Source organism: Trachypithecus francoisi, unplaced genomic scaffold (assembly GCF_009764315.1).
Source record: "Trachypithecus francoisi isolate TF-2019V2 unplaced genomic scaffold, Tfra_2.0 Contig01474, whole genome shotgun sequence".
Taxonomy (NCBI): Eukaryota; Metazoa; Chordata; class Mammalia; order Primates; family Cercopithecidae; genus Trachypithecus; species Trachypithecus francoisi.
The window spans coordinates 1,145,503-1,171,999 of record NW_022681435.1 but is presented as its reverse complement, the minus strand read 5'-3'; the positions used below and the strand labels follow the sequence as shown (position 1 = coordinate 1,171,999).

At 38.2% G+C, this 26,497-nt stretch overlaps 1 protein-coding gene and 1 long non-coding RNA gene across 17 annotated transcripts in view; one reads left to right on the top strand and one right to left on the bottom strand.

Annotated features, from left to right (window-relative positions):
* TCF4 (transcription factor 4) overlaps positions 1-26,497 on the top strand; it is a 369,074-nt gene that overhangs the window by 92,398 nt on the left and 250,179 nt on the right. The window lies entirely within an intron of this gene.
* LOC117099081 overlaps positions 16,460-26,497 on the bottom strand; it is a 30,499-nt gene continuing 20,461 nt past the window's right edge. Inside the window, exon 2 of the long non-coding RNA XR_004443685.1 lies at positions 16,460-16,675. This is a non-coding gene — a long non-coding RNA (uncharacterized LOC117099081). The remainder of the gene's footprint in view (positions 16,676-26,497) is intronic.

Here is a 26,497-nt window from a genome sequence, read left to right as displayed (position 1 = left end):
TCTACTAAGGCTTTCACATTTATTGGTACCCTGTTCTCAGGTGGAATAGTTGCTAGGCTCTCACGATGTATCAGATTCCTGTTTCTTCCTACCTGAGTACTACATCTGTGATGTGCAGATGTGTTGGTATAGCGTGAGCACCCCACAAAGGCTAAGTAATAAGGATGAAGAACAGAATTGCAGTTTAGCAAAGGAAGGAACATCCATCTTTTGAGTCCCTGTATACTCCAAGACAAATTCTGAATAAACAAGTTTCTTCTTTAGCAAGTTGTGATATTAAATGGGTGCCTTTCATTACATTGGCTGACATTTGCATTTCTTGGACCCGTTCTGGAAAAGGGTCTGAGATGAACCCATTGCTGAAGATCTAAAAAACAAAAACTTTCGCCATGTCAAGGGAAAGAGGAAAGATTTCCATAAGCATAATCTTGTATTATAGATGGTATGTGAAAACTCTACATCCTAGCTGCCCACAGGGATTTCAGGGGTACTTTAAGGGGTACTTACAAATAAAAGGAAGAAGATACATTACATCACATTCCCGTTACCAAGGAGAACCTCATCCTCTCTAGGAAAGGGTTCTCTCCTGTCTTACGTGTGACTTTCCACCTCCTAAGTCCCCTTGAAATGACTGAGCAAAGACACTCTTACGACACTAAGCCGTTGGTGCTAGAAGTGGAAGTAGATGGAGCCCTTGAGGTTCAGGTGCCAGGTCCTTTATCTCTGATGGCTTGGGAAACAAAAGTCAGCAGCCATTTCTCTTCACTAGAGACTCTGAGGAGGTAAAAAGGGAGGGATTCATGAAGTCATCTTGATTTTTCCGTATCTTATGGCAAAGTCTTGTGGTAGACCCCAGCACCCTGATGGTTAGTCTCACGCTAGTAAGTTTACATAAGGCTTTCTCAAGAGACTGACATCCAGAGTGCTTGCCTTAGAGAAGACTGCTGACCATGATCATGACACTGGAAGGTGTTAGGACTGGCAAGTCTACTCTGGTATGGCAGGAACCCTGGGCCCCCGAATAAGGGAGGTGATTATGCTTTAGTCTAGGCTTACCGATGTGTAGGGCTGTGGGACTCACTGTCAGGGTTGTGTAAGGCACGGGCCATGACTTGTAGAAGTCTGAGTGTGTGAGCACCGCCTTAAATTTTGCCCCCAGGTGCTTTACTTGCTTAACCCGGGACCCAGCCCTGGCAGGGAGCAACAGCAGGAGGGAAAACCATTGATAATTTAGGTCTTCACATCTTATGCTTCATTTAATGTGGTTGATAAAGAGCCTCCTTGTAAAAATATCTTGGTGTAGACTCCCAGGGAAGGAAACACTTGTGTGACTGACAAGCCGGCAGTGCCCATGGCCACGTGTGTCACCCTGGTGGAGGATAATCGTCCTATTATTTTTTGTCAGTAGGTATAACAAGTGGGTAGTGCTTTGTGTATTCCACTGTGATGAATTAATTTTGCGTTCATTGTAGTAGCACTGATCATAATGAATTAATTTGGTATTCATGTGGATGTCAGAGGTTTTTTTTTCTTCTTTTTTTCCCTTCCAATTTCATGTAGCTTTAGTTAATGGATACTTTAAAGTACAGTACATCTGATCTGATTCTATTCTCTCATTCACTTCTCATAATTTTCCCCCCACTGGATATTGTGAGGTATTCTGTTTTTAAAACATATTTAACTTGATCTTTAAATAATTAATGTTTTAATAGCTTTACATGACCTCAAACATTCCTCCTGCTTTTCATTTATAAAATAAGGAAACTAAGGTAAATAGTTATAACAAATATAACTGCTAGGTTGAATGATATACTTAATAACTTGTATATTTTAGTTTGGTTTAAAAAGATCTGAACTAATCATTTGTAATTTGTAGCCTTATTGAAGACAAATATTGCATCCCCTTATGCAAATATGAAATAATGAAAACTGCATGCCATATATAATTGTTTGCTCTTCTTTTAATTTCTTCTCTCTTCTTTCCCTCATAGATGAGATTGATAAATGTATGTGCCTATATTATTTATCTGTTCATGTAAGGACATGTAATTGACTATTAGATATGGTAATTGCATAAATGTATCTTCAAGCTCATTTCCTTTTCTGTTTATAAAATAAATGTTTTTGTTAAATTGGAATATATACTGAAATAGAAGTGCCTAATTTAGGATCGAGAAACCAGGTTCCCAAACAAAAATCAAACAAAATTCTGGGAACCTTTTGACAAACTTGTTCTATAACCTATATGCGTTTAAAAAATTTGTTCATCATGTTTGCTGACTATTGAAGATACTTCTAATAGAACAAGGGTTTCCTTCATCACTAACACACCTGCTTGGCTGATTTGCTCCCGGTGGAGATGTGGTTGAACCTTAAGAAAGAAGGATGTTTTTTGCCTTACGAGTATCAAGATGGCATTTTTGGTCTTTCTTTAAATTTAAACTTGGAAATGGTATCCTCCATATATCTCATGGCTGTAAACTTTTTTTTTTTCTTGTAATTTGACAGCTCTTGTTCAGTTTGATTCTCAGCAGCAGCTGTATTCCATTGTAGACTGCTGTGTTTCAGCAGTTGATGGATCCTGTATATTTTACTATTTAGCATATATAAAGAAGTTGGGACTCTTGCAAATGGCAAGGACCATATAACTGGGTTACTATGGCTTTCATTATTTTTGTTATTATTGTGACAGATTGTACAGTAATATACTAACAAAGATTTATGGCATCATGCAGCAGTAGGAGATGTTGGGATAGAGGAGAAAACTCATGTTAAAACAAATGTCTGTAATAATAAGAGGAAAACAAAACTTCCAAAAAGCTCTGAAAATTGTTTCTAATATAAATATTTTTATTAACATTTGTTATGGTTGAAGATCTTGAGAGTAATTGTTCATGCATTTCTGCAATTTAGATTATGCTCTGTGCCTATTTGTGCATCATCGTTCTTAGGAGATTGTTCTTTTCTTTCTTGTGTGTGTGTGTGTGTGTGTGTGTGTGTGTGTGTGTTTAGTTTTTTTGTTTTACTGGGACATATAGGTATTGAATATGCAATGAACAGAAAATTTATGGAGGGCAGAATTATGAGTATCTGAGGAAAGTTTAATTACTTTTATAATTTAGATAAGCTTCATAATTTATTATAACACGCTATACTTTGGCACAATTTGTAACAATTATAAAGCCCTTGAATTTAGGTTCTTTACTTGTCAACCATCAACAGAGTAAGCTGTATGAAAACTTTAAGCATTTACTTTCCTTCCTCTGCCTTGCATTAAAGGCTTATGCTGTAGTGGTTTTGTTGCTCCCATTTTCATTTGCCACATCTGCGGGTTTTATGTATCACAGTATAGTAGGCTTGTGGTTATACACTAGGAAGCAGACGAAGAGAGGACCTGAAGATACCTCCTGATGCCCAAAGCTAGGAAAGGGAAAAATGGGGAAGAACTCAGATGCCTCTTGGAAATGATTCTTGCCTCAATTAAAAAGACCTCGCTATTTATCTCCATATAAAGGACATATCCTGAATTATTCAAACAATTCAGAAATCAACATTTAAAAAAATGAACATACATTCCTTTTCATAATGAAAGAGCAGTGTAAAATGACTCTTTTCTTAGACCTAGATTATATTACTGTTAAAGGAATTGCTGTCTAGTATACAATTTTTTGATGTTGTTGTTTTCTACAACATCAATCTTATTTGTTGTGCTTTTTTGTCATGCCTGTTAAATGTGTATTTTTCTGCATTGATGTTGAAACTAATGTACAAAGTGTGACATCTCCAAAAACTGATTTGGTTGTTCCTAAAAACATTTGTCCTTAAAAAATATATTTATTTGCAGCCCAAGAATTTTTAGATTCACATTTTTCTTTTAATGACTAAACTGTAGAACAGAATTAGCTCTCATAAAACCTTGTACTTGCTGAACAACGCTCATAATTAAATGATCATAACGATTTTGTGTGACACTTTGAACTTCTAAAGTTCTTTCACATCTACGTATGTTTAGGACAAGATTTAAAAACTAAATTATTCTACAGTTGGAGTAGAAATAAGTGGCCAATTATCCAGCTTTTGTACCTCAAATACCTTCCTTTTTTCTTTTTTCCAAATACCTCCTTATATTCTCCACCGACTTTGTGGGCTGCCTAAGTGTGACAGAAATGGGAACTGTAGTTATGAATTCTGATTCTCTTGTGTTACTGTAAGTCACTTGGTGCAAAACACTGAAACAGCTTATCTGTTGGCTTAAATGAGTCAACAGTCTGAATCAAACAGGTTGTGAATTGGTTAAAATAATAAACCAGTAACCCTGTGGTTGAGCTCTTGATGATTAAAGAACCAGACCTAAGAATGCATTTATAGTCTTTTAAAAGAAAGGCTGCCACTTCTTTGAGCTGTGTTGCTTTGTGTAGATTTCTTTATTTTTTTTTTTTTAAAGAAAGGCTTCATTATCTGTTTCAGATCTTCATAGATGTTGCAATAAGATACTCTTTCTATTAGTATAGGATTGAAAGGATCAAAGTTAGTAACTTTAACTGAGACACTTTAAAATAACATAATAGTTTATTATCTCTTTCCTTTTCAAGATTTATGTTCTTACAAGGGTACAAGGTTCCTGATTGAATGTGGTCCTACTGGTAAGGATCCCATGTAATAGAATAGTAATTCCCCTGTCTAGCATTCTCTGGGTTGTTTTAATGTTGCAAGTGAATGTGTTCTGCTGTGCAAATAAATGTAGTTGTCTTATTCACATTCCTGATGACTTGCATCCTTAAACCCTTTTGGTCAGGGTATTATTGTCCTTTATCCTGAAAAATGTCTGTGATTGTAGTGCCCTAATGCTATAAATCAATGGGGACTGAATTCAGCGCCTGCTAAGTAGTGTGAGGCAACCCTTTAAATGCAAATGCATCAGGGCTAGTTTTAATGTAATTTTAATAAGGCTGAAACCATTTTGAAGTATACTTAAATCATAATACTAATCTTAAAAGACTATTTAGCTGAGAAGTCCCTTTATTCTCACTGGCCATTTTTCCTCTGTGTGCATGCAAACCACCTTTCATGTGATTCCACAGTTTTTCATTTCTTTTTTTTTTTTCTCAAATAGAATATATGTACAGTTTGTGGGTACTTTATTAGTTGGAGAAGAGCATATATTGACTAAAATTACTTCTTTTTCTTCCTGTTTGTACATGCCTGAGTAATCCGTGTGTGTGTGTGTGTGTCCATAATATTTCAAACAAATTTGCTATGTTTTGGTCAGAGAAGTAAAAATCTAGCTCTCAATGCTGACTGGAGTAGTTATTTAAGACTATGATATTTAAATAGGGGAGTAAATGCAAAGTAATATAAAAATGAGGAAAACATTTACAAAATCAAGCCTGACCTCAAGTCCAATATTTTTCAATCTTCTAAGCCTCTTGTTTTCACAAATTCACATTGTTTCAATTATGTGGAATATATCTTGCTGTTTATATTTGGGTTGATGGTACAGGTGCAGGATCTTTGATCTGGGGAAATAAAGTTGGATTAGGGACTAGCTTAACTGGTCTACAGAAACTGTAGACCACAGACACTGAAGGTAAGAACCTACTGTCACATCTTTTGCAGAGAGACAGAGGCATTTTGGTCTTTGGATATTTTACCTGGGATATGTATTTTGTGTATTTGTGTAATTGTGTATTAATTTACACAAATTTAAGTAAAGAATATATTAATAAGATTCATCAAATAATTTATAAATTAATTTTCCCACATTTTTCTATGTTCAGGAATTATCAAGGAGATGTGTAAATATTGAAGCCTATACTATATTCCATTTATTAGCTTTTAATGTATTTCGTATAATTCACAAAACAGTAATTTATCATTTACATTACTCCCCTTTTCCTATTGAGCCTTCTGAAAGAATAATGTAGACTAGCATTAAAAAAATCTTGTTTCAAGACGTGTTAATAGAAATTTTATTTTCAGTATATTCTGCATTAAATATTGTAAAACACCCCTAGAGAGTGATATTATTTGTCATGATTCCCAAGTTGCTTTGACCAGAGAACTCCATTTTTCATGAAATATACCTCCCATGTGGAACATTCTGCAGAAGACAGTTTTGTGAAATGTTAACTTAGCCCAAAAGCTTTTTTAAATTAAGGCCTTTCAAGTTGGTAGTGGTATTTAGTTTCTTGTTTTTTAAAATAGACTTTGTTTAGGACAGTTTCCTAGGGTTGCTGTGCCACTCATGCTAACTGTCCTGTCCTCTTGAAAAATACTACTTGTGACATGTGAACAGATATGGAGGTCTTCTACCCGAATATTTTAATACCAAATAATAGCTGTATTTTCTCAGATATTGGTAGCTATGTCAATGGAGATGTGAAATTGACTTCTATCAATGGCTTTTGTCCATTCTCCAAGACTATCTTTGTGGGTGGAGGTGTTGGTGGATATGTGTATGTGTCTCCTCCTCTTACCCTCTTAACAGTTTGGTCACAGTGGTGACCAGTGAGTATAGAGCAGAGCCTTGACAATGCACCTGACTTTGGGCTCCAGCCGGATAGTATGAATGAGTGAAGCAGATGCTAAGGAGAGGTGAGTTTGGGGTAACTGGGGCAAGCGTGCCCCCTCATTAATTCAGTCAGCACCTCCAAGAATCCTGTGCAGGGCAAGTAAGATCTATCTCAGGACCAGCAATATCTCACCCTTGGTATGAAGATGAGAAGTCAGGAGACTTGAGCTGTAGGTTTGGTTGCCTCCCTGCCCTGGCAGACTTGCCTAATTTACAGGAAGTAGAAAATAATCTGTGTCTTGTTCAGATCTAAATAACAATGCTTTAATGGTACTGTAGAATATTTGTTAAAAAGAACATATTAATTATGTTTTTAGAAGCTTCTGTAAGGAAGAAAGAAATTTGACCCCCCAACTTTTCTCTTTTCTAGAACTGCAAATTGCTGCTATTTTAAATAGACTTTGTTGTTTAACCGTACATCCAGGAAAATCTAGGAAATTAAAGAAGCATGCATATAAATGATTGTGTAGCAGAACATGAACATTAAATTCAAACAGTGAAGAAATTAAAGTTAGAAATACTCTCAAACATATGAAGGTTCTAGAATCAATCCTTTAAGCACAGTCTGAGACATGGGATATCTTTGCACTTACTTGGACCTTGGTTTCTATTTCTGTGATGATTATTGGATTTGATACCATCTGATGTCCTGTTCAGTACTCAGATTCTATGAAGCTGGGTCTGAGATTAACTTAGGTCTGAGCTTGACATAAAGGGGAACTGGTCCCTAGATGTCCTCAGGGCTGAGAAGTTATTGATTTCTCAAGTATAATAGGACTGCACAGACGCACAATTTGCACCAATCGGAACAAAATGTTTAACAAGTTCTGAGTATAGAAAACACTTTGCAATTTGAATTTCTATGATTCCAAAATTCAAAAAAGCTCCTTTTGATTAAATGCACTGCCCTCAACCACACATGCTCATTTTCTCTGTCTACTGCTTTGTCATTCTGTTTATTTAACTTTGCTTGGCATACCAGAGTTGTAACTCTGAGATTTTAAAGTACATATGCAAAATTGGAATGTGTCAGAGAACCTAGGAACAGATTCATCAGAGGAGTCATGAGGCACATTGCACATGCTTTAACATCAAGGTGTAAACGGAGCCCATTAAAGCATTAGTTAAGTGGTGATCGGGAGCAAGAGCCTGATTAGATTACAAAATCTTCTGTGTGTGAGCGCGGTATGTGAAAACATAACACTTGATCCTCACCACAGTGCCACGAAGATTCAATTAGAGAACTGGTATGTGCCCAGATTTGGGGACATAAAGGGCAACTGGATTTTGAAGGAAAGATGGTAAGGAAACACCTGCAAAAATCTGCTTCTCTGTGCAACAGACTGGGTAATTGCATATGCAGATGGATAGTTAGGGATATAATTACTTGATTTGTGAACACAAATGCCCTTTCGATTGTGTGAGTGTTGAATTTTGCAGTGACAGGTGCCTGCGGATTGCTGTGTGTGTATCCTTTGCACCCCTCTTTAAATATTTGGCCTGGAGTATATCTTCCATTCATTGTGAATGGAACCATCGCCTTCCCGCCCCCATGATGGTCTGGGGGAATTGTTATAGCTCTTAATGTCTCTCCAACTTTTTCTCATAAATAATAACCTTAATTTGAAACCTTAACTAAAAGAAGGACTGCATAGAGGCGTGTGGTGAAGGGCTTACGAATTATGCACAGAATTCATTTTTTAAAGCTGCTGGATGTAACTCATTAGTTTTCATTGTTTTCTCAAAATAAGGAAAACCATTAACCAACACTGCAGACTAATAGCCTGGATTTTTTTCCCCCCATAATCAACTGAAGTTTAATGGAAATTCATCTTTTGAAAGACTTCCCTTTTTCTCCTTGCTTTTTCTTAACCTTTCCATTAATACTGTTCCAATATCTTCTCTAATCTCTCTCAACTAAATAGCATTCTCAGTCATTCCTTTTCTATGTCAACATTTCTATACCTCACTGAAGATGTTTGTAAAAATACTGGTGCAGTCCAAATGGGATTTATTTTTAAATTCAAGAATTTGTTAAGGCACTCACTTATGTGGAATGGTCAGGTCATCTCCATATTCCTTTCTCTGGCCTTATGGAGAAAGCGGAGGAAACGGTGTCTGCCTTTAATGAGGCTGTTAACGTGCCTGAACTACACAATAAGTTATTAAGTCATACTTTATGTGATTATTCAGTTTTTTTTTTTTGCTCCATTCTAAATCAAACTATCTAAATTATTTTTGTCAAATAAAGGCTAATTTCAGCACTTATTGATAATAAACTCATATCAGTTTGAATCAACACATACCTATCAATGTGTATGATACTCTGCTAAGTATAGTACATCAGTAATCTCATTTAATTTGTCAAACAATATATATTATTCCCATTTCACAGATGAGCACACTGAGATATAAGATTAAGTGTATTACTCCTGCCACATAGTTAATAAGTAGAAAGGGATTAGATTTCAGAAATATGTGCCTCTCTAGCCCACGTTTGTTGCTGTTTTGGCATCTAATTTGCAAATATAAATAAATATATCTAAATAAAAAAAAAAAAAAACTTGAATCTGCCTTTTTAAAGGTGCCTGCCAAAGAGAGGCAAAATAACCGCAGAAATCCCATTTTGACTGGCTTTGATATGAAGACTTCACACAACTCTTATTTTAATTTCTTGGTATTTCCTTATGCTTTGCTGCTCTTCTGAGGCACATTTTCTCAGTAAGATATTCTTTATGCTTTTTGACTAAAAATGTGGGGATTAAATTTTACCCACAGAAAGGTTTGAAACCGTTCTTTCTAATTCTTCATGTGTCATTAAAAAAGTATCCATATATATTTTGGTGCGTGTGGAGAAGGAGCTGGCACTGTGTGCTCAAATAATGCTCGGAACCACCTGCTTTGAATGTGGTCTGATTGAATCAGATGACGACTGCTTTTCATCACCGAGCTGGGATTGGGATGTGGGGGAAATGTTTTGTTTTGATATTTCACATGTGCTTAGGTGTTCGTGGTTTCAGGTTGTTTAAGAACAGACTCTCATTGAGTGTTGCTGAGTCCTGTGGGGGAGATTTGAAAGGAACCTTGAGGATTTCTAGGTCTGTTTCAAAATTACGTCCTCTTGTGTGGTGCATTTATTTGTGTTCAGGATGCAGATTGCCTTGTGGAAAATGGCAAATCATTTTCCCTCATAAAAGGTTTCTTTTGTTTTTTGTTTGTTTGGTCTTCAGCTATTTTTTGGTAGTCGCCCTTCCTGAGTTCTGATTATCAGTACTTTCATCATTTATACCACTTGTTTCTCTGGCGTTCTTGGTGCACTCTGGGTCCACTTTTCTTCTTTGGGGCGATGGTTAACATCTACCCTGGTACTCACCTGGTATTTGAGGCTCTGAACTTCATTATCTTCTCTTCGACTGCAGCTCGTGGCCCTTGTAGGCAACGTGCTTCCCAAAGAGCCTGAAAGAGACTACAGCTCACTTCCTGCCATCAGACAGTATGTGGGGAGGTCAAGCGGCGGGCAGGGGAGAGGCTTGGTAAATTTCAGACTTTTAGGCCCCATCTAGAAGAATCTGCTTCAGTATGTCTTGGAGCTACCCAGGAATATGTATTGTTAACAGTGCTCCAGATCCGAGGGACAGTTGGAATTAGGAAAACTGGCTCTAACTGATGCCCCAATACTTCTCAAAGTGGGTGCCCCCACATACTAATATGCTAGATGTGTTTTGTAACTGCAGATTCCTGGGCTGCACTGGGAGTGGTGGCCCTGGACCAGCCTTGGTCATGTGTCCCCCACCACACTCTTGGGATTTGTATTTGTACAAACTTTGGAGAATGAACTGCCACAGAGATTCTAGGTGACAGGAAATTGTGGGGTAAATTGGAGGATTACAAATCATGCTTCTAATATCAGTACAGGTACACACAATCCTCAAAATAGGGGACAGGTGTGTTTGGAAAGCTTGTTTTGTAAAGAGAGTCTTTTCTTCCTTTGACTTCTCTTCTTTACATGAAAGCTACATTTCTGAATTAAAAAGAGAGGGACAGAGGGAAAAAAAGAGAACAATAACAACAAAAGATTCCTGAGGCATACCTAAGCTACAGGAGCCAGGGGAGTGTCCCTTGTTTTACTTGGTGATGACTATGTTTGAACAGCCCTTTGCTTTGTCCTTCCTGTCCTCTGACATGAGGATGCAGGATTGGAATCATTAGAAACCCTAGGTTAGTAGCATCAGGCTCCCTGCCCTGTATAGTCTCTGGGAGGACAGAGCTGCAGCTTAAGTTTTGCTTTTGTCTTGGCAAGCACCTTTCAATTTTTATCCTAGCTCAGTTGCTTTGTTTGGCATTTTACTGGCCAATACTCCTTTTTTTTCTCTCTTCTCCATCTCCTAATTCTCAACCTCTTATGGGGCCAAAAACTTGGAGGAAGGACTTTTAAAAAAAACCAGTTTCACTCCTGTTTATGTAATCGTTTCTATATTACAGAAGGCTATGGTGTGTTTTAAAATGTATACGTTTATTTCTTTGCTTTTCTCCCTTGTGACTGAATTTTTGAAAAATGCTTGAAACACGGACAGCAAAACAGAGTATATGTGCGTCACATTTAAACGGAAAACCCGGTTTGTTTTGTATATTAGACTATAGCCAATGAAAACTCAGGGAGTAAGGATTTTCATGACTACAACTGAATATAGAACCTCATAGGTTTTTGTTGTAAGTATAAATATTGAGAATAGTTTTGTTTGTTTATGCCAGTGCAGTTTTATAGCAAATCCTTTCAAATGGGGTGCAAAGCCATCCATGGATGTTTGTAAAGGCTTTGCAAAATCATACATAAAATAAATTGTCCATTTGATTTGAACAAGTTTTGCAATTATTTGTGGCTTTAACAGGGGCTTTTGAAGGGCACTGTATTTATCTACCAGCTGGTTCTACTTTTTTTTTTTTTTTTTTAAGAAAATGGAGAGCTTTATATACAATCCCTTGGGTGAACCAGTAATAAACTATATATCAGGTAGTCAAGTCATGCCATTTCAAATCTGTTTTACATTGTAAAGGGGTAATAATTTGTGAATTTCATCTCATAGAAATTTTTATGCTTCAAATCAAGTTGTTATCCCATCCTCGTCTATTTTTTTTATTGATCCCCTCACTCAGTGTTTTAGAGAAATAAAACATAAATGGAAGCTCTTGCTGGGAAAAAATGCTTTCTTATTTATTATATTGTATCTTGTAATAATATGTTTCTATCACCATTTAAAAACATTCTGTTAGTTACTGATGATTATTTTGTCAAATTCTACGAATTTGGTTCTGTTTTCTTTTTGTGACAAAAGATTCTGAATATTTTCATGTGTCATAAATGCGCTTCTTCACATGACAAATGTTCATTGAGCTCTTAGCAAGGCATTGGTGTCAACCCTGCAGGGTTCATAGGTGCCCAGAGTTCCTGTCCTTCTGAAGCTTGCATCCTGGTGGGGATAAATAAAGATACCAACCAACAAATATAAATATATGTATATGTATGCATGTAATTGATTGATGTCTGTGTGTGAGTGTTTCCTCGGTGGCATTATACGTTTATTCATTCTTCATGCATTTGTTGTGTGGGAAAGAATGTTTTCTAGGTTGAGGAAAGACACGAGACTCGACAGCCAGGGATATATTAGGTAACCGTGAGGAGTCTGGTGTGATTGAGGCACAGAAGGAAGTGCCAATGCAAAATAACATGAGAAGAAGGTACACAAGATCTTGAGCACCTTAAATGCTAGCCTAAGGAATTTTACATTTGTACCCAAAGCAATCAGGATCCACTAAATATTTTTGTATGGAGAAGTGACAGTTGTCAGTGGCTCATAATAGATTGGAGTGGGCACTTTTGCTGAAGTTAGGGAACCTGTTTTCAGGTCCTTATTATGAGAGGTGATAGTTAAAAGAGGAAAGAAGGGGAGGGGGTTGGCAAAGGCTGTAGTTAGTTACATTGAGTGAGATCAAGTGAAATGTTTTGAAGCATTCCTATGGAGAAGTTCCAGATCTTCTTACCTCTCATGACTGTTAGACTTACTCTTCAGTGAAATAAGACTGGTCTTGATTTTTCCGTGTGTCTTGAGTTAAAGCGTTACCCTTTGCTACTTGGGCTCTACGATTTCACCGTTCTCTGGCCACACTTTGGAATTCACTTCTTTGTGCTCTCCAATATTTGATTTCCTTCTTGTCTTCTTTTATTGTTGTGGTTGTTTTTTTTTTGTTTTTGATACAAGAGTCTCACTCTGTCACCCAGGCTGGAATGCAGTGGCATGACGTTGGCTCGTTGCAACCTTCGCCTCCCGGGTTCTTGCCTCAGCCTCCTGAGTGTCTGGGATTACAGGTGTGTGCCACCACGCCTGACTAATTTTTGTATTTTTAGTAGAGGTGGAATTTCACCATGTTGGCCAGGCGGGTCTCCAACTCCTGGCCTCAAGCCATCCGCCTGCCTCAGCCTCCCAAAGTGCTGGGATTACAGGCAACATGAGCCACCGTGCCCGACTTTCCTTCTTGCCTTAAGAGTCCTGCTTCAAGGAAACTTCCGTCTCCTTTTCAAAAACTATTTCAGTAACAATCCCTTGGTGTTTATTTACCATTTGTAGCCTAATCTTAAAACTTTTTCCTCGTATTAGTTATTTTTCAAAGACACTTTTCATCTCTTCAACTAAATTTCGAGCTCAGGATTCATAATTTCTTTGGAGAGGCACAAACAGAAAGTTAGGTCCTGTCCCATATTTCTAAGTAGTAGGATTTATTTTTCCTTCTATTGAAATGAAAATATAAATGGCCTTTGAGGCTCCAGGAGAGCCCACAAAATTTTATTTAGTCCAAAATATCGCAAAACTTCAGTATTATTAATACTTAAAGATGGTTTGCCTCAAGCAAGAAATATGAAGCTCTGGGGAACACATTCTGTGTGTGTGACACATCCAGACAGTGTGGTTTGCCAAATGCTAGCTGATCCAGAGTGAGGTTCTTAACCTTCATCAAGTCAGGGACTGCTTTGAAAATCCAACGCAAGCTATAGACTCTCTTCCCAGAAAAATGCATATAGCTAAATACATGAGGAAAATTCTGCAGTGCTTAGGCTGTGTATGTAGCATGTGTATAGGTATGATATTGGTAAATCCAAAAGAAAAATGCTTTTTAGGTACCTTTTGTAGCCATTAACGTTACCTGTGCTGAGTGCTCATTAGATATTTGCTGTCTGATTCTATTCATGTGAGGGCCACAGGGACCAGGAGAGGTGAGAGCAAAGATGCATGCACAGATCAGAGAAGGATTAAATAGGAAATTATGCAGCATGTAACTTATACATTTTCTGAAAATGATGTCTCTGTGGGCTTAGACAAAAATGAGTGGCCAGGAGAGGATTGCCGTTGGCTAAATGAAGTCTAGATTTATCCAGAGTTGGTATTTCTTGTTGAAGAACCTCAGTGAGCAAGTAAGTTCATAAACCTACTGGGGTGCTGGTGGAGGGGGAGATCTACTTTTTATTGTAGTATGTTTTCAGCTGCAACAAAAGAAAACCCTGACTCAAATGGACTTAAACATAGGGAAATGTATTACATTATGATACCTATTCCAAAATCTCTGGTGGTTTCCCTCCTCTGTGTACTGCTTTCATCCTAGGAATGATAAGGAAATTCCTGCTTTGGTTCTGGGCATCACATCCAAACAGAAAAATCATCAAAGAGGATAAGAGGTCATCTACTGGTGTGTCTCTTTCCCTGGAGTAGGGAGATGTTTCCCAGAACCCAGTGGAGGCTGCAGCTTTGTGTCTTAGTGCTCATTTTGAAACTGGTACCTGGCCTGGGGATGGCAAGGGGTGTGATTGGCTGCAGGACTTGGGGGTTTCCCTCTGGAACTAGAAATGATGTCACCTGTTCCTGATCCACTAGGAGGAGTGGTGGCTATGTGAACAGATGGCAATTATACCAAAACTGCTGCGGGTTCTACTAAGGAGGAAGAAGGGGAAAATAGATATTGGACCAACAGAACTAACAGTGTCATTGTATCTTCTGATAAACTCATGTTCTGAATAAAAAAGGAAGTCATGTTTTTATTTTTAAAAGTTATCTAAATCTATGTTATTTTCTCTACCACAACACATGGGGTACACTCATATGCTTAAGTCCATGTGAGTGAGCTTTTATAATAGATGTTCTGTCCACACAAGGACTGGTTTCCATGGCCCCCACTCAGTTTACTTATGGGCCCTACTGCCATGCACAATTAAGAGAAAGGCAAGATTTTAGCAACTTGGACTGAACTATCGAGTTTGCCTAAACTCATTATTTACAGCAGCACTTTTCTTCACAGGTGAATTGTTAATAGGTTTGATTACTTATTCTTGCCTTTGAGAATTTTCAGGTAAAACTTACAAAGTGATACAAATTGTCATCTCTCAAATGCATCTTTAATTTAAACATATTCTCTAAGTTTCTGGGTAGAGGAAGAGGGGAAAAGTACGTGAAAATGAATTTAAAATGCTTGTCAGAGTCAGTATTAATTTAAACTGTTGCGATTTTCTGTGGGGCATATTTAACCCCAAAGAAAAGCCCTTATAATTAGGAAATTGGGATTCTGAATAATTAATTTGAAAGAGGAAAGATAACTTTTTCTACAGAGAATGTCTTTCATCCAAATTTGGAGTTCCAGTTTCTGCAGATGTCACTTCTCTCTCATAACATAAGAAAATGGGTAAGAGGCAGTTTGGAAAGAGGTTGAAAGGAGAAATTATAGGTTCTCCTCCCAGCTTTTCCAATAACTTGCCTTGAGTCCTTGGACCAAGCCCTAACTTTCTCTGATGTACAAAGTTGTAAAGGAAGATGAAATACTGTGCATGAAAGTGCTTTGAAAATCGAAAGCAGTAAACTGCTCTAGGATATTTATTGTTAGCATGGTGGTTCTGGTTGTTATAAATGAAGCAGAACATTAAATATTAATGATATTTTTGTTCATCAATGGGGAAGTTACAGGGGAAAGGTTTTCCAAAAAATGCTGAGCTGTAACTGCCATCCAAGTAAGTGACGCAGAATGCCTAACTCACTTTCTATCTTGCTATTACCTGATCACAGAAAGCTGTTTCACTGTAGAGGTAACAATTGTTTTCTCCTCTGTCCTGAGGCCAATGATTATATAATATGTATCAAATCACTAGGGTGCATATCAAAGTGAGCATAAAGAGGCAAATATTTCCCTTTACAATGACCATATAAGAGATTATTTCTGTCAGGGGATAAGACATACATGAAGTCTGACTGTTTCACTGCATTTTTACTATAGAAATCACTGAGCTTGAGACTTGTACATTAACTCCTTCTGGTCATGTGACTGGCAAGTGAAGTGTTTCAATGTGTTAAGAGGACTGATCTGCATATTTCTTACTGAATCTTAATGTGTACTTGCATATTTGTGAAACAAACGAATATTTAAATTATGGAGAAAAGATGTATTGTGCCATGCTAACCTTTATAGCATACCTGTGATTTCTCTAGCCAACAGTGGACAAGGTGAAAACTCATTATACATTTTCATCATGTTGGGTATTCTTCTCAAAGTCACAGGAATACTGCAGAATGGTTCGTAACTTTATGAATTCAGCTGGCATTTTGGATATATTTTGTATGGACGGCCCCTTTGAGGGGCTAAAGACACAGCCATCCATTTCACCAAGAGTCGCCGAGGGTGCCTTATTACCCCTACCCCGTACTGGGTGCCGAGGGTGGGATGGAAGGCAAACCAGATACAGCCCTTGTGTTTATGCAGCTTATTCTTTAGTGGGCAAGAAATTACTTGAGAATCCTAAAAATGTAAAATTACATCTGTGACAAGTCTAGTGAAGGAGAAGGGCAAGATACTTCATTGAGGAGGACATTTATTGCTAGTCGGGGGGACAAGGAAAGCTGACGTAAGGAAATGATGATTCAGTGGAGTTGATACAGGAGTGAAATAGTCACAGCAGGAAAGTGGAGTGGTGGGAGTTGGGAGGAAAGTACTGTATTTGAGGAACCACATGTTCAAGTTCTGCAGCAGAAGGGCCAGTGAAGTACTTGAGTGTTGTCAAAGCAATCAAGGTAGCTGGAAGAGAGAACACGAGGGCGTGAGGGTATGTTATCAGGATGACCTTGATGTTCACAATTAAGAACGTTGCTCCAATCCTGACATCAATAGGAAGACTCAAGTATCTGAAGGAGGGAGTTTGCATGTCTATTCATAAAGACCTCTTAAGCGATACACTATACACTATTAATATGCCGGTGGTTCTTGGGGTGCTGTCTCCAACTGTTGTTGTCTCACTACTATATACTCTACTCCTTCCCTAGTGTGTGCTATCTCTGTGATTTGTGTGGGATCACTACATCCCTTATGGACTACTGTGACTGGACTAAAACAATCAAGGTAATCCTATCCCTGTCATCACGATGATTAATTTGAGTCATCCAGGTCTAAGCAAATCCATGCATGGTATTTTTTGGCTTTAGGGATTGTTCCATCATGGTCCCAATCAGGACAACGTTCAGCAGGAATTTTGCTCTTTTATAGACTGAACTTGCTCCCATTGAAAGTCAGTGAGGAAGCAAGTAGATCTGGAATCCCATGACCCTGAGAGAAGCCTGCGTTAGGGTGAAGTTGACATGGAGGTGTCAGAGGTGAGGGGTACAAAGAACCTTTTTGTCCTTGCTAATATGGTAGATCCCCTGGATCTCAGACTGCACCTGATACCTGTAAGTTTCCTGGCTTTTCTCACCCCTAGGCCCTTTTCCAATCCTGATGCTAGCTGTTGACAACAGTCATTATTGAATAAATGTCAGAAACCTCATCTGAATTCAAGGAGTCTCTCAGCTCTTTCTAAACCCAGACTTACTCATTGTAACTGTAGCTCAGACCAAGATGGATTAGACTACCTTGGTGAGAACAGGTGTATGAAGAATCACTGATTTAAAGATTGTTCATAACATATCCCAGTCATTAGGCACAAGTCTATTTCTTGAGACATTGTAAGGGGTAATTCTTGGAAGGACATAGGTCCAAAATGTTGAATTGGACGTCTAGAAGTCAGGGTGGTAAAAACGAAGTATATATTGATTAAGTGGAGAGTTAGATGAGTAGAGAAGCAAAATGAAGCCAAGTAGAAAATTAAAGGTTTTGGGAGGACTACTGCCTGAATTTAGATGTTTTTAAAGTATAGCTTTCTGTCTTCATGGGAATATCTTTTTGATATGCTGAGAAAAAGAAATCCAGGTGTTCTTCACTTTTGTAAGCAACCTGGTTTTTAGTCCAGGGAGCACCGACAACAGGATTTCTTGCCAATCACTTACCATTGTGAGGCCTGATTTTTCATCTGTAAAATGTGGATAAAACAGTCTACCTGAGTAATGGCTGTGAAAGTTAAATGAAGCAATTTGAGTACAAATACCTCACAATGAATGATTGTTTTCACTGATGTGGTGGTAAATATTTCATAACCTCTTTTTCAAAGAAAAAAAGCATTATTTATCATGTTTGCCAATTTCCATGGTGTAAATACTCCCAAAATTGTGCCAGTTCCGAGTTACCAGTGTGTTACAAAATGAAACATGGAGTTGGAGAAATACACATACAATGCCAGAGAGCTCTCCAAGATGCCACTGCTTTCCTTCTTTGCAAATTAGATACATCCCAGGTTTTTTTTTTTTTTTTGAGATGGAGTCTTGCTCTGTTGCCCAGGCTACAGTGCAGTGGCACAGTCTTGGCTCACTGCAGCCTCCACCTTCCATGTTCAAGTGGTTCTCCTGCCTCAGCCTCCCAAGTAGCTGGGATTACAGGCACCTGCCACCACACCCAGCAATTTTTTGTGATTTTAGTAGAGACAGGGTTTTACCATATTGCTCAGGCTGGTCTCATACTCCTGGCCTCAAGTGATACACCCGCCTCGGCCTCCCAAAGTGTTGGGATTCCAGGTGTGAGCCACCGCACCCGGCCTGTGAGCCACCACACCTGGCCTATGCCAGATTTTTTACAAAGCAAAATCAATCCTTGTCCCCCACCCCTGTTATACTAGGGTTTGTTTGATTTTAGTGACATCTGTATCAGGGTTGACACAGAATTAATAACTGAATCAATAAAGAGACCAGGAACAGGGCACCACCTTACACAATGTGACATGAAAAATGTTGAGGTGTAGCAGTTTATTCCCTTAGGTTAATCATGAGCCTTTCTGTTAGGCCTCTCTGAAATTCAACATCATTCTGTCCTAAATCACCAGTTCTTTGCAAGTGTTGGTTCTAACCCCTATAACTCACCTTTCTCAAAAATTCTGCTATGTTTGTGTTAGTAATCAAATACTGTATTTTATTTTCGTAAGATTTTCTTCCCAGTCTAGATTATGTATTTCAGAGAGAAAGCATCCTATTGGATGTACATTTTGTATCCTTTTGATGTCAAATATCATGCTGTGACCATAGCAATAAGTGTAATACACATAGTAATCCCCCTCGCCCCCCTACTTTTTTTTTTTTGAGTTCCTACTGTGTTCCAGGTTCTGTGGTAACATTTTCCTTGTTATTTGTAATCATCACAACAGTACTAGAGGGTGGATACAGTCATTCCCATTTTACAGTTGAGGATGCATTCAATGTGAGATGTTAAAGACTTTCTTCAAAATTGCCCAGGTAGCAAGCAGCTCACCACACCACCATGGGTGGTATTCAAAAGGTAATGGTTAAGAGAAAGAATGGATAATGAATATCTTGAGTCTATTTTCTTGAGACAGACGAGACTGAGCAGCCTGAGAACATTTGGTGCTCAGAGGGAGGAAATGCTAAGAGGGGAAAACAAGTCTGAAAGGGAAAGAAGGATAGTTCAAAGACCAGTTTCCCCTGCTTCACAATTCTGACTGGTGCCAGCTCTAACTGCGTATGTTTGCTTTACTTGGAAGATAGAATCATAGCGCCAGAATTCACGGAAGTCTGTTTTGGAAGATGCATTAGTCAGGGTATGCTAATTGCTGGAACAAACAATCCCCAAACTTCTGTAGCTTAACACTGCAGAGAGTTATTACTCTCTGGTGTCACAGAGCAATGTGGGTGGGCTCTGGTCCTAGCCTGGCTTCTTCCATGGTTCCGGTCTGCTATCCCCTAGGACCTTGGAGTTCACTAGATATTGGTATCAGGCTGATCAAAGAGGAAAAGGAGAGTGCATAGACGATTACATGAGAAATTTTAAGGGCCAGGCCTGGACAAGGCAAGTATTACTTCTGCTCACTTTTTATTGGCCACATCCTAGTCATATGATCCCATGACTGCAAAGGAGGATGGGGAATTTCAGATTCCTAGGTGGTCAGGGGCAGAAAGAGATGGGGATTGGTGAAAACACCAGAGGTCTGCAAGTTTGGTGACCACTAGTTTTCAGAGATATTGGGTGTTTGTTAAGGTACCCAGAGGTATTAGGTATTTGATACAATCCAGTGTCTTCCAGAGGTTGAGCATGAGCCACATATGCCCAATGTCTTCATTGGGTCTTCATGTCTTCATTGGATTGCTGATGGCCTGTCACTGGGAAAGTTATTTACCTTCTCTGAAGAGAAAATAATAACTTGCATTTCAGAGTTGTTTGGGACACTAAAGGAAATCATGAAGATGGAACTGATTTGTTAACTAGAAATGGACATCCAAATAATAAGTATTGGTTACAGGTTTAAAATGAAACTTGCAATGTTTGAGGAAGAAAGGGAAAATGTTAATGCAGAAACAGAAAAGGTAAAGAAATGGTGGGAAGTAGGTTATTGGCACTTTTTCTTTGGATACCCATTGCCATATTTCATGTGATTAAACTTCATTCCTTTTAATGAAGCAATTCTTCTAAATAATCAGAGATTTCCGACCAATGTAATATTTAACATTTATAATTTTCACCTTAAATGTTGAAGATTTTTAATTTGTAAAACTGTTTATTGCAGTTTAAATCTCCTTATGCCACAGAACTGTGGACTTTCTCTGGTTGCAAAATTCTCTACAGTTCCTTGAATTGAAAAGGGTTTAAGTGAAAAAAAGCTGGGGGAGGTGGGGGCCTTTTACAAACAAATTACAACTCATTTGGTACAATAAAGATAATTCATTTTATCTTGCTTTGCATGACTGTATATTGTTTTGAATTCATTCTGCGTTTCGGAAGCTTGCGGTATTTCTTTTCTCTAGTTTCTTACTTGTAACTGCAGATTTCGCGGTTTCATTTGTATGCCACTTGCCTCCCAGAATTTGGCCCAACAGTTTTGAGTAGCTGAACAATTTCTCGAGGACAGATCAGCTGAAATGTGGCTCAACTTGAGTAAAGCAGAAGGAATGACATAAGGTTAGGTGACTGATGTGTGAGTTTTTGAATTTGATTTGGTTTTACATGGAAAGGTTGAAGCAATGATCCATGTATTCTAATAAAAATCATCAGTACAAATCAAATAAAATCTGGCTTAGTGGCTATTTTCCCACTGTATCATTCATGGCTAGCCTGTGCTGTTACAGACCACATTTGGCAGGCACGGCTTTTTCCTACAACAAAATCTTCAAGTAACATTGCAATCTTTGCTGTGTTAAAAAGGCATCTTTTCTAATCAAACTGTCTGCTAATCTCATCAGATAAATCATTATTCTGTACTGACAGCTCGGGCTTTCCCAAGACCCCTTCCCTGCTTCTTGTTTTCTCTTAAGGTGCCTGGTTATTGTCATTCTTCAGGTCTTTGCCTCTATCTCCTAATGACATTTCTTCCATTCCTGAGGAAGAGTTACAGCTTTTTACCATTCCACTTACTGAATTGGTAAGACCAGTACCTCAGAGCAGCTCATCTCTTTCTGACTGGTATTCCACTAGTTATCAGATGGGCAAAAGGCAGGATGCATCGAAGTTGCAGACCTACTAGAACCAAAAATGCTTATTCCCAGGAATTTGATGTGATTAAACCTAAGAAATTATCCGTTGATGCGTTCTCATCTGTTTCAGGTCCTGCCCCCAACAGCTGGACTAGCAAAGTAAGGCAGATGTATTTTCACTACTTGAGGAGTGAACATGTTTTATAGAACCTGAAAGTGAAAGTAAGGGAGGCAGCATGGTTTGGAGGAAACCTTGGTCCATGTTTCCCTCATAGACCTGTCCTGCTAGCAAAGTCCTGGGCCTTTCTCAAAATGATGGCAACTGCATGTGCCCTGGTAGTGAAACGGTATTGCAGTGGGCCTGGCACTGCCCTGTGAAAAAGGACCCACGGAGGAGAGACTCATGGTTTTGTTTTCATTGCTGACATGGTTTAAAAATGTACATTGCTAGCTGTGAAAACTCAGTCGTCGTAACACTGTACACCTTTCTTCTTTCAGCAAGTATCCTTGTGAACATAAGCAAGTATTCTATTCTCTGTTAGAATTAAACAGGTAATCATAACAGCATGAAAGGGTGAAAGTATGTCTTATGCAAAATAGCCTCTTTTATGTAGGACATCTACCAATTTTCTTGTGATTTTTGTTTTTCCTCTTTTGAAAAATGATTTTAGTCTGCTCGTGTTTAGGTATGTAACTTCTCTTGATCCCGGTTTTATGCTTTGAATGATCCCTGGTACATCATTTTAAATGAGATGAGTATATAAAAAATAGGAAGCCAAAAGCATAATTGAAAATTGTGGTTACATTATCGTGAGATAAAATGGCCAGTCAGACTTCTCTGACCAATTTGATAAAAAATAAGGAGGTATCATTTGAACGAGTTGTAACATATGGGAACTGTTTTAAACACCATCATTAATATCAAGAAACGATTAGGAAATGCAAGTTTGTGTATCGTGTGTGTGTATATGCTGATTTTACGCACACACGCACATGCACACATACGCACACACACATTTATAAACCCAAGTAAGAGAAACCTTTGCCAATGTCTGCCAGGCATTTGGCTGAAGTGGAATTGTGAGGAACATTTTCTCAGCCTTTATAAATCGCAGTTGAAATATGTTAGCACTGTTCAGTTTATACAATGACAAGGGCTGTAGGCTGGGCATGGTGGCTCACACCAGCAATCCCAGCACTTTGGGAGGCTGGAAGGATTGCCTGAGCCCAGGAGTTGGAGATCAACCTGAGCAACATAGCGAGATGCTGTCTCTACAAAAAATTCACTGGGTATGGTGGTGTGTGCCTGTGGTCCCAGCTGCTCGGGAGGCTGAGATGGGAGGATTGCTTGAGCCTGGGAGTTTGAGGCTGCAGTGAGCCCTGATTGCACCACTGCACTACATACACCCTAGATTAAGAGCGAGACCCCATCTCAAAAAAAAAAAAAAAAAAAAACAACGACGAGGGCTTCATTTAAAGGTTAAAGGGACTGTTTCTACCTTATATTGATTATAACAAGTTAACTCAATATTGTACGATTATGCTTATGCTCTCTTGAATGGCAAAGTTCCTCTCACAGTCTTTTTTGGGGTCAGTCTTCACTCCTCACTTTGTGGGCGGGTGGGGCTAGTTCATTTGCATACTTGCTCTCTGAATGTGGGAATATATTCTTTTAAAAGTGGCAACTTATCTCCCCCTTCTAAAATATTTTAGATGTTTCCAATTTTTTTGTACGTCAGCCCGTGGAAACCACACCAAATTTTTCTGTGTCATGAGTGTGCTTGTCTCTGCATTTGAATTTTTTTTTAATTGGGAAGTCCCTCTGCAATGGCAGGTCTCCTTTTCACACAATGGTTTACAGAACGTGGTGGGAGGAGGCACCAAATAGCCTGTTAGGATAGCTTGGCTCCAAAACTGATTCTTTAACTTGCCTTTATACACTGCATTACTTTATAAGTGGGTCAGTCCATCTTGTCTTCATCTAGGCCAAATCCCTTCCAAGTTCATAGTAAATTATGCCTCAATATATTCTTGTTCCTGCCCTCCCCCCTCCCACCTAGGTCACGGGGCTACAACTAACCATTGTCTGAATTGAAATGCCACTGGATGATCAACGATTGAAGAATATTTTTTACCAATTCAAATAGAACAGAAACTTCAGTCAAGCATTTATTGCCCTACATTTCTGCGACTGTCAAAACCAGTTGATCACAGACGTGAGGATATGTAAAGAAATAGGAAGCTGTGATGGGTTATCCCTCATCTAAGAGTGGTGCAAGTGAGACTTGAGAGCATTGTCACTTTTTACCTTATACATTTTTGTATTTTATATTTTTTCAATAAGCACATACTTAAAAATTAGTTTGAATGTTCTTAAGGAATCTTTCCTCAGATGACTTATTAGTTCAACAGGGAAAAATTATAATCATACACTGCAGAATTTGCATACCACTTTGACCTGGTGATCAAAATTGGCATAACACTGAGGGACAGACCAACATGCCATCAAGGGGCTGTGGAAGTGATGTCCTAGGAAGGACACCAGGCCACTCTTGTAGTATTATATCCACTGGAATATAATCATGAGGAAGCATCTGATCCTCCCAGATTGAGAAACATTTCCATAAAATAACTGGCCTGTATTCTTCCAAAATTCTAATATCACAGAAAGAAAAGACTGAGGAATTATGTCTGATTCAGATGGATAAAACAGATAGACAGTTAAGTACAGGGCATGATCCTGGACTTGGTCTTCTGCCAGAGATGGAGGAAGTGCCCTATTGGAATATGGATTATGGATTGGATCAAAGTGCCCACAGTGTATTTTCTGATTTTGATAATAGTACTGTTTTGTTCTTAGGAAGCACACACAGAAATACTAAGGGATAAAAGGATATAACTGGTGCAACTTACAAATGGTTCAGAAGCAACATATTACATAATTCTAACTGCACTATAATTAAAAACTTTTAAAATTAGCCTGATGTGGTGGTCCCAGCTACTTGAGAGGCTGAATTGGGAGGATCTCCTAAGCCTGGAAGGTTGCGGCTGCAGTGAGCTGTGTTTGTGCCACTGGACTCCAGCCTGGGTGACAGAATGAGACCCTGTCTCAAAAACAAATAGATAAAAACCCCAAAACTTAAAAAAAATAAAAATGTAAAACATGGGAAGAATGAAAAAATGACTTCAACCCTTGATCTTTTCTTGATCAGTTCCCAGGTGAGGCTAGGATATCTCTGTTTTTTATGAGGTTCCTTGGAGTATTTGGGTGGTCAGCCACCATTTGGAGATCACCATGTAGTGCCTAGATTATAAATTATCCTTTCAGAAAGAGTTGCTGGAATCATTTCGAGATTGGTCAGGTGCCAATAAATAAGTAATAGAAACGCCCTCAAAATTGGAGTTGAAAGGGTGAAATTTTATTTTATTTAGTTTGGTGATCTGAACATGGTATAATATTGTCACACTTTTTCTGGGGTTTAGAAGAGGAAGAGCAGCCTACAGTTGACCGGATGACTAATATTTATTTCATACCACAAAAATTAAATGCTTTACTAAAACTTCCATTCTCTTACAATTCTGATGAACAAGGTTGTACTATATGGTTAAGTATCACACTGTAAATTTAGGCAATACATGTCCTATTGAGCCCATAGAGTAAAATAGATTTTCCCGTGATCCAAGCTATTACAATTTCACATGTGTAAAGTGTTTCAAATTCATTTTTAATAGACTGCTTCCCTTCAAATACATGTGGAGGTAGATTTATACAACTGTAAACAGTTTATGCGTTTTTACAGATTTTCATTATATGTGTTTGATACTAATTTACCTCTTTTTAATTGTAGGAGAGATAAAGAATTAGTAGTTTAAAACAGTAGGAACTGCATGTTCTGCTGTGATCAAGGAATTAGATAATCTGGCTTGTTTGCTTAAGGGGTCTGTATCTTGAGACTTTTATAGGGCAGTATTAAAGCTCTGAGCCTCCTTATTATGCCAGTACCCAGAAGATTGCTTTAATGAGAAGTAAAGGGCCTTTTTCCAATTACAAGGGAATAACTGTATTAAGTTCCTGTGTTATGTCAACCTGCTTTGATTTGATTACTGTGAAAGAAATGGATTTATCTGTCAGTGTTACTTAATTAAGCCTTCTCATTGATGTTTTGCAGAATAATATAGTGTGATTTGCACATTTGAGCCTAAATACAGAGAAAATTGGCCTAAAACTAAGACATGACCCCTGAAGATAGCATGTAAGATTGATTAGTTGTCATTGCCAGGTCATAGGCTGCAGTGTTAAACATAGGTGGAAGGATTGCCATGTTGAAAGGGTAAAAGGAAAATCAGTTTATGGGACTGATTATTTTAAGCAAAAGGAGTTGTGCTGGAAAACTAGATTTTAGGGAAGAGTTTTGAATATGTAAAACTATTGACTTCACCAATATTAGTCAAGCATCTGGAATAGGAAATGACAATAAAAGAAACAGGAGAAGTAGATTTTGTTAAAGTATAAAAGGAAATAGAAGAAAAAGGAGAAAGCAAGAGGAAAGAATGCTGTTTGGGAGAAGTAGACCATTGTGGTTAGACAGAGCAATTACAGCCTACAAATATTTCAATTAAGCCAGCCTCCCCTTCTCAGAACCTCACAAATGGCACCCTCGGGAGAAAAGAGGTATCAGGGAAGAAAAAAGGAAACGGTTCCATGTTTCATGTTGGCTAACCTCTCCCAAGAATAAATTCAGTAAATTATTTACCAAATAGGCATTTTAAATACCAATCTGTATATCTGAAGTCATTATAATATTACGGATTTTGCATTATAAATATTACATGTATGGTTTGAAAAATACACACATAATTACCTGTAGATGTTGTCAGAGGTATATATTCAGTTTTATTAGGAAATGAAGCATATTCTTAAATGTATTCCTTAGTTGTTTAATGCTTCGTTTTCTAAAGTATCTACCTTTTATTTCTTGCACTTTGTGATATATCTTTAGAAGGTGATATGTCCTTAGGAGGTACCAGACACCTAGTTAAAAACTTCCTAGTAATATTT